General features: G+C 38.7%; 1 long non-coding RNA gene across 1 annotated transcript in view; it reads right to left on the reverse strand.

Annotated features, from left to right (window-relative positions):
- Positions 1-13,280, reverse strand: part of LOC127492769 (uncharacterized) — a 107,568-nt gene that overhangs the window by 78,160 nt on the left and 16,128 nt on the right. The gene's annotated exons all lie outside the window — the stretch shown is intronic.

Here is a 13,280-nt window from a genome sequence, read left to right on the forward strand (position 1 = left end):
TGTTTTATATAATTTTTTAACTTTTATTTAATGAATATAAATTTCCAAAGTACAGCTTATGGATTACATGGCTTCCCCCCCATAACGTCCCTCCCACCCGCAACCCTCCCCTTTCCCACTCCCTCTCCCCTTCCATTCACATCAAGATTCATTTTCAATTCTCTTTATATACAGAAGATCAGTTTAGCATACATTAAAGATTTCAACAGTTTGCTCCCACACAGAAACATAAAGTGAAAAATACTGTTTGAGTACTAGTTATAGCATTAAATCTCAATGTACAGCACACTAAGGACAAAGATCCTACATGAGGAGTAAGTGCACAGTGACTCCTGTTGTTGACTTAACAAATTGACACTCTTGTTTATGGCATCAGTAATCACCCTAGGCTCTTGTCATGAGCTGCCAAGGCTATGGAAGCCCCCTGAGTTCAACACTCTGATCATATTTAGACAAGGCCATGGTCAAAGTGGAAGTTCTCTCCTCCCTTCAGAGAAAGGTACCTCCTTCTTTGATGACCTGTTCTTTCCACTGGGATCTCACTCTGGCAGGCAAGCAGAAAGAGGAGACTAGAGGGAACGACCCAGGGGGGAAAAGTTCACCAGGTTAACTAGAAGAGAGAGAGGAAAAAAAAAAAAAGTGACCGATATGGACACGGGTTTCTCTCTCTCCGCTCACCTCTCAAAGGCGAGCAAGACAAAGAGCAGGCGCCATCTTGGACATACGTCATAAGCAGAGTGACCTCAGGTCTGCACCAGCCCTGGGCCTAGCAGAGAAACCTGACTCTGGGCAGGGTGAATTAACAGGAGATTAGGACCTAGTGAATTTGTGGCGCTAGTGAACTGAGACTGTGAAAAAAGAGACGGTGGGGGAGAGAACTCACAGAATTCACGTGAGTACTCTCCAGAGATGCTACAATTCCGTAACTTTGGCAACCCAGTGGGAGATTGAAGGAGAATTTGAGCCCACTCTAAGGGCAGAACAATTCCTTGTGTGGTCCTTGGAAAAGAGTTCCAATCTCTGGCTCCTGTGGGTATATCATTTGCTGCTAACTACCTCCAACTTCGTTCAGCTGTGTGGAATTACTTCCCTTTTGAATCAAAAAAAGAAAGAAAGAGAGAGAGATCTACCACGCCTAACCTGGGAGTGTCACCTTTGGCACACCAAACAGAGCTCTCTGGCCACACCCATCTCAAGCCTCTAAGGCTCCATCAAAAACAGACAGTCCACTTAATCTAGAGTCATAGTATAACAAGAAAAAGCACCACAGTGAAGAAACCAAATATCTCCAATATGCCAAATAACAAACGCAAAAACCGAGGTAATAAAACAAGGAAGTCACTATGATGCCCCCAAATGAAAAAAACACCCCAATTCAAGATTATGAAGATGATGAGATAGAAGAAATGCAAGAAGCAGATCTCAAAAAATTGATAAGAACATTAAGAAGTTCTCAAAAACAAATTCTTGAACTACAGAAATCCTTAATGGACAAGATAGAAAATCTCTCTGGTGAAAATGAAATATTAAGGAGGAATCAAAATGAAATGAAACAACTAGTAGAACAGGAAACTGTGATAGTGACGAGAAATCATAATGAAGTGAAGAACTCAATAGATCAAATGACAAACACATTAGAGAGCCTTAAAAACAGAATGGGTGAAGCAGAAGAGAGAATATCAGACTTAGAAGACAGAGAACAGGAAAGGATACAGTCAGACCAAAGAAAAGAAGAGGAAATTAGAAATCTAAAACATATTGTCAGGAATCTTCAGGATACTATTAAAAAACCCAACATTCAGGTTCTAGGAGTTCCTGAAGGAATTTATTAATTTTTAAGCCAAGTTCTTGTCTGCTGCAGAGATAGAAATATTAAGCCAAGACTGCTTTTGTGTGCAAATAGGAATGGAGTTTATTTTGCAGTGGTGGAATAAACATACATTCATGCTCAAGTCAGGGTTGTCACACCCAAAGAAATACATAACATGAGTGGGCCAAAGAGTTGCCCATAAAATAGAGAGAAAAGAAAAACCGAAAATGGTACCTATGATTGGGAAGGTCTATCTGAGAATAAAAAGGTGGGTGAGTGGAAAAGCCCATCCGAGAGCAGCAAAGATGGATACAGTGTCTCTAAACAAAGTCCAGGGCTGACAGAGAGCACTCTGCTTCCACCTGCTTTCTCTCTTGTGTGGAGGTCCCGCATGCAGCAGATGCATCAGGGAAGGCCACCTCAGTGACCTCTAGGAAGGTCCGTGGCCACCACAGTGACCTCTAGAAAGACATATGGCCGAGAAGGGGAGGCTTGTGACTTCTGGCTCCTTAAATCTAATTAGCTGTCTGCCTATCCTGACAGTCACATTATTTTCTGTTTAGCTAACTAAATACTGCTGCATTGTTATGCCCGTAACAAAGTTTATATTCTGTAAAATATTTTTCTGAATTTTCTTTACCTTTTATCCCTGGGGCATCAGTGGTCCCACTGACAATTATAACTGTTACATACTGAGAATTTTAAAATTGGTATGTCAGCTCATGATGTAGCTTCTAATCTCCAAACCTTGAATCATAACAGTTCATTTGGTATTTGGTATAGGACAATCAAATGAACATGATCAAAATAAAACTTTAAAATCTTCTGTCCATTTTTGAATTGATCAATCCCTTAGTTTTATTCAACCTCTAGAACACTAAAATCTTATCAAATTTTTGGGAACAGTACAGGAGCATCCCCCACCCCACACGCATGCACATGAATAAAAGCCAGCAACACATCTCATTGTATCAATGTCCAACGTTTATCTCAAATCCAATCACTTTGCTGCCTGAAATCTCACCAGTGTCAACTACCTTCATTTTTACCCCAGATTAATGCAAGAGCCTCATGGTTGATGTCTGTGTAACTATTCCTAGAATTTATTTTAAGTTCTCCACCTATTATCAACAACAGAAATACCAGCCACCTACTGTTTTGTTTTGTCTCAATAGTATAAAATTTAAACTTTGTGATTCTGCTGTGGTTTTCGCTCTACCTATGTCTATGAAGAAATCTTAAACACAAAATCCACCTTTTCCTCAGGCAAGGATTTCTTTATCCTATAGAAAACTTTAAAAAAGAGAGAAAGGAAACCAATCTTGTGTCTTGCTTAGAATCCTCATACATTCCTCTCACTTGGTAGATGTTTTTACTCAAGGGGTTTCCTTTGGGATGCCTGCTCTTCATGGAATTCTGACTCTTGGCCACCATTATCTGAAATATTTCCTGTTCCACACCTGGCCTACTCTATTTAATAATATTTCCCTTTTTCCATAAACTTAAGTTTCTCTTTTTTAAATTTACTCATTTTTGTCATCATTCTACTAGAATATAAAGTCTCTGAGAAGATAAATTTTCTTAATGATTCCCAAAACTTGCCCTTAGCAACTAGATTATGACTAAAAGGAAAATAAAGTTGAACATCATAGCGAATGAATGGACAAATGGATAGTGTCTTATGGGAAAATATCACCTAAGTAGCATGTATATGTCTTACTACCTTTAGTGATAGCTGTTTCAAAATTTTGCTTTTGTTATTTCATATATAAATAATTAAATACAGAAAAAGCTGAAGTCAATTTCTAATTAAATAATACTTTTGTAAGGGGAATGATATGATGGATATCACCGTTCAAGATTTCCTAGTACATGGATTATTTTTTAAGAGAAATCAGAAACCATACAGTGATTTTTAAAACTTCAAAATTAGAAAGAGCAATTTGATCTATGCCAGACATTCTGCATGAAATACCATTGCAAATTCATGGCTGATTTACTGAGTGAAGAATGCCATTTTCTCCAGCATCAGAATGATTCGTGGACCATGGAAAAATAACAAAAATAGCTTTGGAGAGGAACACAAAAGAATTTTATCTTTATCATAAGTCTGATAGGGACGTTTTAAGTCCCAGACATGTGGTAATATTTAGGGGGGAGGGAATCTCATTTAAGATTTTATGATTTCCATAAGTAGAAATACTTGGAATATTTTAGGGAAAATGAATTTCTGCCAATCTATCTGAGTTTTAAATGTTGGTAACTGAGATTGGTTTCCTTTACATGACCTGAAATACATTTCCTGAAAATTATTGGTATTTTAATCACTCTTTTTGATGCCATTGTAAAAGAAAGCAGGGCAAAAATGACAACTGGAACTTAACAAGAAAACTCAGAAATCCACAACAAGATATTCAGGAAATAAATCTACCTTATTTTTTAAGACTAGAAAGAAATTGCATGCTTCCTCGGCCTGCAGCTACACAATGACTCACTGTAATCAATTTTCATAATTTTGAAATTAATAATTGAAAAAAAGTGATGGATGTACCATCAATTGTAAACAACCTAAGAGCCCCATCAGCCAGGCTGCAGTCAATTAAATTGTTGTGCATAAATGCAGCAAGAAAGACTCTTCCCAATGCTTCATTCTCAGACTATTCATGAGTGTAATAGACCATGCTATTTCAATGCAAAATGCAGTCAGCTCTTTATTATCCTCACTAATGGTGCAGATAATCCAAAGTGTTAGATAATCCCCAAGCCATTTATTGTGGCATAGAAATAGACCTTTTAAGGTTAAAAAAATCCTTCTTAAAATTGGGGTTGATTTATCCACTGAGTGTAGAGACAACGGAAAGCTTTCTGCCCTTGCAGTTTGCAGACAGGACTTAAAGTTCTCCCAGCTCTTGTGATTTTGCATACTGAACTTGCAGTCCCTATTTTTATTCAGTGAGGCATTATTTTGCAACACTTTCATAGCTTTTATTTATTTATTTATATTTATGTTCCCCTAACCAAGTTTCCAAATAAGAGACAGGTATATGTTTTCATGAAAACAATGGATTCAAAATTTTATTAGACCTATCATCCTACATTTGGTCTATTTTATTTATGTATTTATTTATTTTTGGCAGGCAGAGTTAGACAGTGAGAGAGAGAGAGAGAGAAAGAGTTATAGACAGTGAGAGAGAGACAGAGAGAAAGGTCTTCCTTCTGTTGGTTCACTCCCCCAATGTCTGCTACGGCCAGTGCTGTGCCGATCCCGAGCCAGGAGCAGGGTACTTCATCTCGGTCTCCCATGCATAGCAGAGAGCTGGACTGGAAGAGGAACAATTGGGACTAGTACTCAATGCCCCAACCAGGACTAGAATCCAGGGTGCTGGTGCTGCAGATGGAGGATTAGCCAAGTGAGCCATGGCGCCAGCTACACTTGGTCTAAATAACACTCAAACTTTTGAACTGTAGCTTGAGAAAAAATGATGCATTCACTGTGATTTCAGAAGCAATGCATTCACACATTCATCACTACTCTTCCACAATATCCCTCCTATGTTTTATGGCATTTACGATTTACCCAATTTACACTCATTTAAACATTGAATAGCACAATATGCCTTCATCATAAGAATCCCTGGAAGTTAGAAAAAGCACTATAGATTCTTTAATGATGAAAGTTAACCGAGGAAAGAACACACAGACACATTCCGAGGCTTGAAACAAGACATCCATCTCTCACTATTTAAAAATATTAGCTAAAAATTGATTAAAGACCCAACCAAGAGACCTGAAATTTTGAGGCTATTTAAAGGAAATATGGGGCTGGCGCCGTGGCTCACTAGGCTAATCCTCCGCCTTGCAGCGCCGGCACACAGGGTTCTAGTCCTGTTCGGGGCACTGGATTCTGTCCCGGTTGCCCCTCTTCCAGGCCAGCTCTCTGCTGTGGCCAGGGAGTGCAGTGGAGGATGGCCCAAGTGCTTGGGCCCTGCACCCCTTGGGAGACCAGGATAAGTACCTGGCTCCTGCCATCGGATCAGCGCAGTGCGTTGGCCGCAGCACGCGGGCTGCGGCAGCCATTGGAGGGTGAACCAACGCAAAGGAAGACCTTTCTCTCTGTCTCTCTCTCACTGTCCACTCTGCCTGTCAAAAAAAAAAAAAAAAAAAAAATAGAGGGAAAGAGTGGGACCGGTGGGAGAGAGAAATCAAAGCGAGAGCGAAAGAGAACACTCCCTTGGTTCATTCACCAAATGCCCAGAGTGGCTGGGGTTGGGCTGAGACCAAGGTCAGGAGCCAGGAATTCTGCTTACGTTCCCCATGTGGGCAGCAGGAACGCAGTCACTGCTGTCTCCCAGGTCTGCCTGGGCAGGAAATTGGAGGCAAGAGGCAGACTTGGTATGGAACTCTTGCACTCTAATATGGGACTTGGTGTTTTAACCTGCTATCTTAACAAGGAAGCCAAGTGCCTCTTCCTCCTTGTTTCATTCTTTTAACATCAGTTTTGTTTCTTGAGCAGAAATTCACAGACTGCAGAGACAGGTCAGGAGTTTACTTCATCGCCAGCTGAATTTTATCACCTGGAGACTTCAAGTTAATTGTGAGTCATCAGACTAGAAAGCATTTGTTTCTCTTTTTGCCTCCTGTAGCCACAAATGTATTTTGAAAATTATACTTTCCATTAAATTATACCTCAAAGTGTTATGCCCAGTTGAGTGCTTATTCTATATTCAGAGAGAACAATTAGAAACTTGTGTCCACAATGATCCAATTTAATATTTAATTGCATGCTACTACTTAATAAAGGGAGTTCCATGTGGGACACTGTTAAAATGAGACTCAATATAATTAAAATGACTGCATACTCAAGAAAAGTTATTTTGATGTTTAGGAGGGTTGTTAATATTAACTAGTAATGGCATTTACATCATGAAAAATGTATACAGGAAATAAAGTTTTCTATAAACTAAGAATTGTATTAGTGATTAATATTCTAATAAACTCAAAGACAAATAAATCCACATACACAATTTTTAACAAAACCATATTTTAAATTAACTGATCATTGAGCAAACTTTGAAATTGGCTTCTACCTGTATCACTGTAACAAATATCTTTCTTCTGAGCTTTTAGAAAAAGGACTCTAATACAAGAGTGTTGGCAAAATGGGCACATGTTCTTTCGTTTTATATAATAGGTGAGTTGAACTATGTGAAATTTTTAATATTTTGACCTTTTTGACCGAAGGAAGCTTGAATGTCTAGTATGTGGAGGGGGAATAAAAGTTCTTTTAGCACTGGACAATTAGAAAACAATATTATGACTTTCCATAATGAAAATTGCCATATTATTGGACTGCATCTATTGAAATTACCACATACCAGGGTTTTTTTTTTTTATACTTATTGGTCCACTTCATCCTTATCACTACCAAAACATTGTTGTCCTTATTTTACTGATAAAATAACACATTTTGCAGAGGTGATTAGTCACTTGACCTAGATTACAAACCTGTGAATTAGACACCCAGTTCTGTTTCCATTGTGAGATACAGAAACATGCTTCATTTCTGCTGCAAAACAGAAGCTATGAATCATAGTGATGAAACTATGCTTTGTTTTATATATTAGTTCTCCCTGGAAAATAGAAGTCTCCTGGGAATTTTCTGCCTATGATCCAAAGAGCCAGAATTTAATATTTGCATGGAGAGCTGTTTGTTGGTATAAAACACGTTTTCCCTTCCATTTACAAAGTAGGAAGAAATTGTCTGGGATTGGTAAGTCTTTGAGACTACAGTATTTGGGGCTGGTGCTGTGGTACAGTGGGTTAACACCCTGGCCTAAAGCACCGGGAACCCCATATGGGTGCCAGTTCGAGGCCTGGCTGCTCCACTTCCCATCCAGCTCTCTGCTATGACCAGGGAAAGCAGTGGAAGATGGCCCAAGTCCTTGGGCCCGGGCACCCATGTGGGAGACCCAGAAGAAGCTCCTGGCTCCTGGCTTCGGATCGGCACAGCTCCAGCCATTGCAGCCATCTGGAGAGTGAGCCTTCTGATGGAGGACCTCTCTCTCTCTCTGCCTCTCCTCTCTCTGTGTAACTCTGACTTTCAAATAAATAAATAAATCTTAAAAAAAAAAAGACTACAGTATTTGAAAAGTAGAAGAAAGAACAGATAAATAGCATTTAATGATTGTATAGAGTTGAGGTATCTCCAGAATGAGGCCATCAGACACGAGAGGAGGAAGAGTGCTTAAAAGCGAGAGCCCTAAGAAAACAGAAGTGAAGCTGCTGCACAGGACAAAAGCAGGACTTGTTGGAGTGCTAGTTTGAGTCTTGACTGATCCAAGTCCACTTCTGACCCACTGTCCTGCTCATGTGCCTGGGAAGGCAATGGAAGATAGCCCATGAGCTTCAGCCCCTGCCACCCACATAAGAGATACAGATGGAATTCTGAGCTCCTGGCTTCCACCTGGCCCACCCCCAAATGTTGCAGCCATTTGGAGAGTGAACTAGTGGTTGGAAGATTCTCTCTCTCTTTCTCTCTCCTCTTTTTCTCTGCCTTGTATGTAACTAACTAAATTTTTTTTTTTTAAGAAAAGCAAAGCAATGCTAAAAAAAAAAAAAAAAAAAAAAAAAAGGCCGGCGCCGCGGCTCACTAGGCTAATCCTCAGCCTAGCAGCGCCGGCACACCGGGTTCTAGTCCCGGTCGGGGCGCCGGATTCTGTCCCGGTTGCCCCTCTTCCAGGCCAGCTCTCTGCTGTGGCCAGGGAGTGCAGTGGAGGATGGCCCAGGTGCTTGGGCCCTGCACCCCATGGGAGACCAGGAAAAGCACCTGGCTCCTGGCTCCTGCCATCGGATCAGCGCGGTGCGCCAGCCGCAGCACGCTGGCCACGGCGGCCATTGGAGGGTGAACCAAAGGCAAAGGAAGACCTTTCTCTCTGTATCTCTCTCTCACTGTCCACTCTGCCTGTCAAAAAAAAAAAAATTAAAAAAAAATTAAAAAAAATTAAAAGAAAAGCAAAGCAATGCTAAGGGGTGTCTTCTACATTCTTCAAAAGCCTTCAGTCAGCCCCCCAAAACCTAGTATTAAGAAAGTGCCATTGTAAGATGGCCTGGCACTCTAGGGCACAAACCCAGTGAGAATTTGAAAGCAAAACACTACGTAAGTTTTATCTGCAATCACTGTCATTCTGATTGAGAGAAAATGAATGAGTTTGTATTCCAAACATCATTAACCCTCCCATTTAAGAGTTGTCCGACTGCATGGATATTTCAGAGTAGTTGGAAGCAAAGAGGATCCACTACTGATAATGTTTAGTTAGAGCCTGCATCAGGGACATCCTCGTCTGTCATTCCTGGAGAGGGCAGGTAGAGGAAAACACAAGGAGTAGGAAGGAGCTTTACGTATAGTTCATTGCTCTCAGCAATTCTGTTTGCTCATGCCTTCTCTGATATTGCCATTCTCATAGCAGCCAAAGTTTCCTGGAATTGTGTTAATTTAAATATGCTTTCTCTTACTAATCCCCTCCTACTAACTGAACATGGCCCCAGAACCTGTTATATGTACTGCAACTTCTAAATATGTTCTTGAAGATAATTTGATAATGTTATAGTTTCCAAAACTAATGAGTGCCTTTTTATCTTTACCTTTTCAAACTCTCAACTGCACCTGACCACTCTCCCTGGAATACTCTCTTCCCCAGGTTTGGGAATCACAGTGTTTCCTTCACTTGTCTCTTCTCTGGAAGCTCCTTCTTCCTATCCTTCTTGGCTTTTCTCTCACTCTTTTCTTCTTCTTTTCTGGTGTACACTGTCCTTGGCATGTTTTATCGAAATCCATGACTTTCAGTAAATTACCAAACATAGACATTGAGCTAAATAAGCATCTTTAATTACTTCAATAACCTCCTTCCAATGTAATCCCTCCCCACCACTTCCAACTCAGTCTCTGTACTGTGTATAGGGTGATACCTGTCTCCAAATGTGCACATTTGATGAGCTTGTTCTATGTGTAAGAAGCCATTCACCCATTCACTGTTCTCCCTCACTCATTGTCTGTTTTCAAAACATGCCATAACATGGCCACAATCTACCTCTCAACTCTTACCCTGCTGTTTTCTGATTTTTTAAATTTATTTTATTTATTTGAAAGATAGAGTTATAGGGAGAGGTAGAGACAGAGACAGAGAGAGGTCTTCCATCTGCTAGTTTACTCTCCAAATAGCTGCAATGGCTGGAGCTTGGCCAATCTGAAGCCAGGAGCCAGGAGCTTTTTCTGGGTCTCCCATGTAGGTGCAGGGGTCCAAGCACTGGACCCATCTTCCACTGCTTTCCCAGGCCCATTAGCAATAAGCTGATTGGAAGTGGAGAATCTGGGACTCAAACCAGCTCCCATATGTGATGCCTGTACTACAGGCCAGAGCTTTAATCGACCAGCGCCTGTTTTCTGATCTTGAACATTTAACAGCTACCAGTTATTCCATCATGCCCTTGTTTTACCTTGATTTAGGGTTCTTGCTTCTTTCTCTCCATAACATCTTTCCTCTGTCTGAACCCATCCATCTATTACTTGTGAAACAGATCATTGCTTAGGTACTATTTTTTTTCTAGGATAATATCCCAAATCCTAGTCTAGTTTAAATTGAATCTACCCTAAATTAGAGAGTCCATCAATGTTATTTCATATATACTGCCTTTATTCCCATCGTAATGTATTTTAGTTCCTTCTCTACTTCTTTTCTTATACTAAAACTTAAGAAAAGGAAATACCCCTAGGGTATGGGACTGTCTTTCTCATCATTATTATACTTGATCTTAGTTAAGTGCCAAAACCTAGTTAATGAGTGTCCAATGTTTAGTTGAGTGAGTCATTGACTTACCTTAATATTTTTCTGAATGATTAAGAAAGCAGTTTCAGGTAATTTACTTTCTAAGAATTATAAAGTTTTCTGTTTATATTAAACATTAGGGAATGCATTTCTCTTTCTTTTAAGGGAGTGCAATAGAATTCCAAGCTACTGAAGAGGGAGGGGATTTATGTCTGGCCCTTTCTGAAGCTTCTATCTCATCAAATCCATTAGTGGGTATAACAAGATGATGGTAAAGTAAATGAGTGAAGGACTCATGTGAGTTATATAAACAAAATCAAGAGAACGTGTCACTTTGCTCTAAATATCTCAAAAAGTACTACACTAAGGAGATAGATCATGAAGTCGGCAATCTTCTTCTCTGAATTATTTCTGGAGAACGGAGTGAGGGAAGTGCCCAGCTATACAAATAGAACTTAAGGGTAGAAATGCAAACTGTGAAGCTGTGAAAAGACTTTGCAAGATTGGTGGTGAATATAGTATTTTATACTGGTAACTTTGTGCTCCAGTTAAGTCTATACACAGCACTTAGAGGGAAAAAAATGGCTAGTCTATACAAAATTCATTTTCTTTCTTTTTCCTTTTTTTTTTTTTTACAAAATGCATTTTCTTCTGGATTGGTAGGCAAAAATAGATTTGTGTTTTTAAAAGAGATGACAATAAATTTTGATGGCTCAGTGGCAGCTAAAAGTATTTAAAGACTTCTGTAAATATATATAATTTATATATATATATATATATATATATATATATATATAAATCATTCAGACAGCCTCCAAATCTACATGTGACTTGTAGGAAGGTTATAATTCAAACCAGCAAACACCAGGAAATTCAAATGTAAAGATAACCCATCATTTACACCACTGAGTTTCCCTTTCCTTGCTTGACTCCATCTGAAATTCCTCTGCAGAATCTTAAGTCCAAGTCTGATCTCGAGCAACTAGTCCTGATGAAACCTAAGATACCCTGTCACCACTTAGGCAAAGGAGATTCCACAAGACCACAGAAATATGGGATACTGCCTCCCAGCCACATCATGCGCACTGCTGTGAACTCAAAGAGGAAAGTTTTAATTGTGTTCTATGACCATTGTACACATAGCCCAAATGGAGGCTATTTTTTGGTATGGCTTGCTTACTATAGATGTCATTACTTTATGCAATTTATTTAGCAATACGTTTGTGATTATTACAAATAAGTAAAACTGTGCACAGCTATGATAATAAAATTGTTGGAAACACTTTAAAATTATTCTGTAGAATAGAAATCTCTATGGATTTCCTTAATAGAGAAGTCATTATTCCAGTAAAAGAAGGATTTAAGAAATTATAAATGGCTTTTCTCCCCTTACTTAATCATATTAGCAATCTAAGTAAAACCTTCTAAATGCTTTCTGAAGTTATTGATTCTCCTTGTAGAAATCTATCGGAACTATATCATAGAGTCATTAGCAGGTAATGCTATGCCTTACAAACTATGTACTGACAGAATTTACTGGTGAGGTAAGAGAAGCAGGACTCATTGGTCATTTGCTCAACTAATTGTTGCTACTGTGTGCATTTTACTGTATGCAGTCTCTGCAAAACAGTTTTTAATGAGGCCATTAGTCTTCTTCTTATATTATTCCCCTTATTCCCTTCTATATTCTTTAAAACCCTAATCAGCAAAATCATTCACAAAACCACTTTCTAAACTGAAATAGTTAGTTGCAACGTGCTATCAATGGAGTTAAGTGTTATACCTTTAATATGTGTGTGCTGTACATCTCAAAGGGAATCAACTCCAGATATTTCTTCACTAAATAATAATAATGATCTTAATAATATACTCTGCATATTTGATGAGTTTTTAATGTAAAGCATATTTCCTAATATAGAAAATATACCAAAAGCAATCTCTCAATTCTAGTAATTATCTTTCCTACAATCTATTAAGGATGGGAGCTTCCAAGTGAATGCTAATGAATTATACATCAATGAATTCTTTCTGGGAAGCCCTACACATCCAAAAGAGCTTATACGGAATATAAAATAGATATGCAAATTAACCCTGATACAGGCATTAAAAGTATATAAATGCTGGCCAAAAGGTTAAATGTCCCAGTGAAAGGAAATAACTGCAATTCTACAATTTTAAATTCTAGACCCAAGGGTAACAAAAATATAGATACAAATAGGATGACCCAAACTCTTATTTTCAGAAAAATCAGTTTTTTGTCATGATGCTACACAGATAAGATTTCTAAATATAGTATCCACAATATTATAAAAGTCTATAGCTAATGTAAAACTCATACAGTTTATAGGTTAAGTAACATAAAATAATTGTAATCTCAGGTATTATGCTTTTATTTTTCTGTATGAAACTTCATTTTGGTTGAAAATATTACAGTGAAAATTTTCTCTGTAAAATTCTAAGTGTTCACAAGTTATATGGACCATACATTTTACACTTTATCTTAGCCAAAAGGCCGAGAAGCGATGGACCATACATTTTAAATGGTTCAAGCTGAACAGCCACAAATCCAAGCAGTGTATGAAGGTGTGTGTACAAGTGCATGAGCAGCAGAATATAATTTCAAGTAACGTGATCTTGTCTTAACAATT

This window comes from Oryctolagus cuniculus, chromosome 14 (assembly GCF_964237555.1).
Source record: "Oryctolagus cuniculus chromosome 14, mOryCun1.1, whole genome shotgun sequence".
Taxonomy (NCBI): Eukaryota; Metazoa; Chordata; class Mammalia; order Lagomorpha; family Leporidae; genus Oryctolagus; species Oryctolagus cuniculus.